General features: G+C 34.7%; 1 protein-coding gene across 1 annotated transcript in view; it reads right to left on the bottom strand.

The window, feature by feature from the left end:
* Positions 1-5943, bottom strand: part of LOC308483882 (E3 ubiquitin-protein ligase MARCHF5-like) — a 112254-nt gene that overhangs the window by 78069 nt on the left and 28242 nt on the right. The gene's annotated exons all lie outside the window — the stretch shown is intronic.

Here is a 5943-nt window from a genome sequence, read left to right as displayed (position 1 = left end):
TCCAGGAGATATAGATAGATAGATAGATGATAGATAGATAGATAGATAGATAGATAGATAGATGATAGATAGATAGATAGATATAATTTTTATTCATTTTTGAACATTAATTGTCATACATACCACAAAATTTCACATCTTATACAATCTTTTTGGACTTCCATCAACACCTCTGATGATCCCCCATTTATATCATTTCTTCTGCATTTCTTAAATTCATATTGCCTTTAATTATCTTAACTAATGTCTCCCTTTTTAGCCAATTATGCAATAATTCAAATTATTCACCTCACAAAACTTCTTGCAAACCTACAAATGTAATCTGGTCATCACAATTACTTTTCAAATAGTCCGTAAATTTACACCAATCTTCTGTGAATCTCTGGCCCCTCTGGTTTCGAATTCTTGCTGTTAGCTTGTCTAATTCTGCATAGTCCATCAATTTCATCCGCCAATCTTCTTTCGTCGGTAATTCTTCTTGCTTCCATTTTTGTGCCAATAATATTCTTGCTGCCGTCATTGCATATAAAAACAGCTTACAATCTTTTCTGTTTATATCATCTCCTACAATGCCCAGTAAAAATGCTTCTGGTTTCTTAATAAATGTATATTTCAGCATTTTTTTCATCTCATTATATATCATTTCCCAGACGTTTTTCACCTTCCCACCACATATGATAAAATGTTCCTTCTTTTTCTTTACATTTCCAACATTTATTGCTTACCTTATACATTTTAGCCAATTTAACGGGTGTAATATACCATCTATACATCATTTTCATCACATTTTCTTTTAAAGCATTGTATGCAGTAAATTTTAAACCTTCCTTCCATAATTTTCCCCAATCATTCAGCTGAATATTATACCCAAAATCTTTAGCCCAATGAATCATAACCAACTTTACCTCCTCATCCTTCAAATGCCATTCAAGCAGCAATTTATACATTTTAGACAAAATTTTATATTTGTTACTTAATATCTCGGCTTCAAACTTTGATTTATTTTCATCAAATCCTTTTTCTTTAAAATCCTGTTTAAACATTTCATTAACCTGACGATAGTGAAGCCAATCATTTACATATTCTTTAACTTCCTCATATGGTTTCATCTTCCATTTACTTCCTTCTTTTTGTATTAATCTCCCATAAGTTATCCAATTTCCACACATATTGATCTTTTTCACACTCATTGCTTCTAATGGGGATAACCCATGCGGTATTTTTCGTTCTAATAGATTTTTATATCTATCCCATATTTCTATTAGAGATCTTTGAAATATGTGGTTTCCAAATCCTTTATGGACTTTTGCTTTGTTATGCCATAAATATGCGTGCCAACCCAATCTATTATCATAGCCTTCTAAATCTAACAGATCTGTATTTTCTAATACCATCCATTCCTTTAACCAACAGAGACAAGATGCTTCATAATACAATTTCAAATCTGGCAGGGCGAAGCCTCCTCTTTCTTTAACATCTGTTAATAACTTATATTGTATTCTCGGCTTCTTTCCCTGCCAGATATATCTTGAAATTGTTTTTTGCCATTCTTTAAAAATTGTTGCCCCCTTGATTATTGGAATTGACTGAAACAAAAATAACATATTTGGTAGCACATTCATTTTAATAGCAGAAATCCTTCCCCAAAATGACAGTTTCATCCTTCCCCATATTTCCAAGTCTCTTTTAATTCCATTCCACACCGGTGTATAATTATTTTGGAAGAGATCAATATTTTTAGGAGTTAACCAAATTCCTAAATATTAAACTTTTTTTACTGCTTCTATACCAATTTGTTGCTGCAACACTTCCACCAGGTCCTGTTTCATATTTTTAACTATCATTTTAGTTTTCTTTTTTTTCAATTTAAAACCTGCCACTTGCCCAAACAGTTTTATCTCCTCTAATACTTCTTTAGCACTTGTAACTGGATCTTCTATTGTTAGTACCAAGTCATCGGCAAAGGCTTTCACTTTATACTCGTTCCGACCGACTAAAATTCCCTTTATTATTTCATTTCTTCTTATTGTCCTTAGAAAGACTTCCAGTACCAATATGAATAATAGTGGTGATAAAGGACACCCTTGTCTTGTACCTTTCGTAATATCAATACTTTCTGTTACTATATTGTTCACAATCAATTTTGCTCTTTGTTCTGAATATATAGTTTTTATTCCTTTTAAGAAGAATTCTCCAGTATCCATTAATTCCAAATTCTTTAACATAAATTCCCAAGATATATTATCAAAGGCCTTTTCCGCATCAACAAAATTTAACATCGCTTGCTTTTCATTTCTGGCAGTCAGATATTCAGTTATATTAACTATATTTCTTATGTTGTCTTTCATCTGTCTGCCAGGTAAAAAGCCTGCTTGGTCCTTATGAATTATCTCATTCAATATCTTTTTCAATCTGTTTGCCAATATACTTGCGAATAATTTATAATCATTATTTAACAGCGAAATCGGTCTGTAATTCTTTACTTGCATTAAATCCGAATCTTATTTTGGTATTAATGTAGTATATGCATCTTTCCATGTTTCTGGTAATTCTCCTTTTCTTAATATATTGTTCATAACTTCTTTTAACAGTACAAGTAGGGTGTGTTTCATTTCTTTGTAATATTTTGCTGTAAATCCATCCGGTCCTGGTGTCTTTCCACTTTTCAATTCTTTTATAGCAGCCTTAATTTCCTCTATTTCAATTGGGTCATTTCTTTTCCGTCCACTGTGATCTTATTAATTGTACTCTGTTCTTTCCTTTTTTAGATTTGCCATGCCAACCATTTTCCAGATATATCGGCATATTCAAAAATTTTCTGTCTCAGTATTTTAATATTCCATTCAACCTCTTGATTAATTATCATTGCAAATTGGCTTTGTAATATTTTAATATTCTGATTTATTTTCACGTTGTTTGGATTTTTAACTAGCTTCTTCTCATTTTCTATTATTTGTTTTAATATTTCTTTCTTTCCTTTTTCTCGAAATTTATTTTTAATGCTATTTTGATGTATGAAGAAGCCTCTCAAAACTGCTTTGCTAGCATCCCAAACCACACTCATTTTTGTTCCTTTATTACTATTATTCACAAAGTATTCCGTCAGCATCTTCTGCGCTTTCTCCTTTATTTTTTGGTCATCCAGTAAATTTTCATTTAATCTCCATCAAAAGGTTTTTTCCTCTATTTCTTTTATCTCACATTTTATTGCATTATGATCCGAAAGTATTTTTGGTTGTATTTCTATTTTTGTCACTCTTCGTGTTAATTTGCTGGTTATCCAAACATAGACTTTTCTTGACATTGATTGATTTGGTTCTGAGAAATAAGTAAATTGTTTTTCTAATGGGTGTCTTAGTCTCCAAACATCCACTAGATTACAATTCTCAATCATAGAAAAAAATGTGTTAGGTAATTTCCCTTCTTTTGATTTTTCTCTTGTCCTCAGCCTATCCATTTCCATCAATACCACTCCGTTCATATTTCTCATTACTATAATTTTCTGATCCACAGATTTTCTTCTAAATCCTTATAAAATTCAGTCTTACTTCCGTTTGGTGCATACACTCTGACAATTATTAGTTTTTCGCCCTGCCATGTGACTTGTACCACTATTACTCTACCTTCTTCATCCTTGAAGATTTGCCGAGCTTCAAATTTACTTTTTATATACAAAACCACTCTTCTTTTCCTGCTTCTGTCTGATGAAATAAATTCATTTCCTAATTTTTTATTAATCAATACTCTTCTATGTTTCCTAGCCACATGAGTTTCTTGTAAACAAATAATGTCCAAATTCTTTTTTTTTAGGAAATGTCCAATTTTATTTCTTTTCTTTTTGTCGTTAACGCCGTTAACATTCCAGGTCCATATTTTCAGTGCCATTTTGTGTTCTCCTTAAAAATAAAAGAGTAAAAGTCTTAAACTTGACCTTCTTCTTCCTCTTCTCCTTCTCCTTCAATACTACCTTTGTCTTCTTCTTCCAGTCCTGCCTGCTGCTCCCGCTTCTGCTACTTCATCTACTTTTCCCAACTCTTTGTATCTTCTCAAGAATTTATGCGTGTCATCAACATTTGTAAATTTAAACTTTTTCTCCTTATAATAAAAGGAGATCCCTTCTGGAAATTCCCACTTAAATTCAATTACATTTTTCCTTAGTATCTGTGTCAGAGATTTATATTGGTCAGGTTTTTTCAACAGCCGAAGTGGGACGTCTTTAAAAATGATTGTAAACGATCCATCAATGCAAAGCCTTTTTTCTCTATTTTTCTGTAGAATCAGGTTTCTCATCTCCCTATCTTTAAATATAATCAAACAATCACCTGGAAATTTCTTTGTTTTGACAGTCCTTGTTTTAATTCTAAAAGCATTCTGTATTGTCTTTCCAACATCTTCCACTTCCATGCTTAGCCATTGTGCAATCTCTGCTGTTAATTTCTCCAAGATGTTCTCTCCTTGTACTTCAGGCACAGATCTAAACCTCAAATTAAGTTCTCTTTGCCTCAATTTATTCATAGCAATCGCATCCCACAGATCTTCCTGTGTTTTATTAATTTCAAAAACTTCTCCCTTAACCCTTTCTTCCTCTTTCTTCATATCTCTCACTTCTTGTTTTGTTCGTCTCATTCCTTCTTCCAGGTTTTGCATTCTTTTTGTTATTTCTTTCATCTGACCCTTCTGTTCACTGTCATATCGTATTTTTTATCCATCAAATCTAATCTTGTCTCCAAATTCTTTTCACATTGTTTAATATCCTTTTTTATTTCTGCAAACATTTTTAAAATATCTCCCTTAAACTCAGTTTCCTGCTTTGATCCTCTTCTTTCCACTGGTGTCCCGCCTTCCCCCACTTTTTTCCTGTGTTTTCTTCATTATTTCCACTCTGCCCTTTTGCTATTCCTTGTCTCACCACCAGATATCACCCTTAAATTTCCAATTAATAGAGACTTCCGGGTTGGCGCCATCGGCAATGGTGGAATTCCTCTGACCGGGAGGAAATTGCCCCGTGGGAAATTGGGTCTGGCCACCACGGCAAAGGCGGAGACCCGCAAAAAATCACAGGCAGGAGAAGCCTGTGAACGTGGGATTCGGCGGGCACCCTTTGCGCCTCCCCTACTCGCGGGGAAACCCGGTTTCGGGGGTCCGGAGCGACGTGGGGTGAGTGGTGCGGTGCTTCGAGTCGTCTGCTTCTTCCACGGAGTGAAGCCGCATAGCTGTTGCCGGAGAGCGCTGACTTTTTCCTGTGGACAATTCGACTCTGAAGTAATTACCCGTGAGTAGAGCTGAAGCGGGAGAATTGGATTTTTAAACGTATAATTTGGTATCGTAACGGGGAGGTTCAACACAGGAAGTCCGCCTTCCCCTTTTGTAAATAGACTGAAGCAATGAGGCTGCAAGCTGAAGTCTTGGAAAGCCTTTTCTAAAAGAATAAATCTCCACCAGTAAAGAACATTTAACCCCCCCTTGGAGGCAGGAGAAGAGGGGGAGAAGTTGTGGACTGAGTATGCCTGCAGGAGAGAGTGAGGAGAGCTAGAATTCCGCCGCTCTGACCCTGGAAACGGGCTGCTAGCAGGACTGACGTCCTTTGGATGTTCATTGACAGCGCTTAGAACATTCATTGACAGCTAGCTAAATAAGAGAAATACATTGTTTCTACTGTCTCCGGCTGTTTCTAAAAAGTAGTAAAGTAACTGAAAATTGAAACTAACTTTGGATTGTTGGAACTGTGTTTAAAAAAGGACATTATTGATTAATACAAAATAACATAAATAGAAACTGTTTCCCCCTAGTGGAAGCCTTTGAAACTGGTTGCTTTACAAGAGTTGGGCTGGGGGAATTTCCAGCTGCAAGATAAAAAACTGTGAGACTCTGGGACTGACTTTGAATTTTTTAAGTGTTATGGCAAATGGAAAGGAAAAAACAGATCAGCCAACTGCTGAAAAA

The sequence above is a fragment of the Podarcis pityusensis genome (genome assembly GCF_964106645.2).
Source record: "Podarcis pityusensis genome assembly, chromosome: 8".
Classification (NCBI taxonomy): Eukaryota; Metazoa; Chordata; class Lepidosauria; order Squamata; family Lacertidae; genus Podarcis; species Podarcis pityusensis.
The sequence above is the reverse complement of the archived record's forward strand: the minus strand, read 5'-3'. Positions and strand labels throughout refer to the sequence as shown.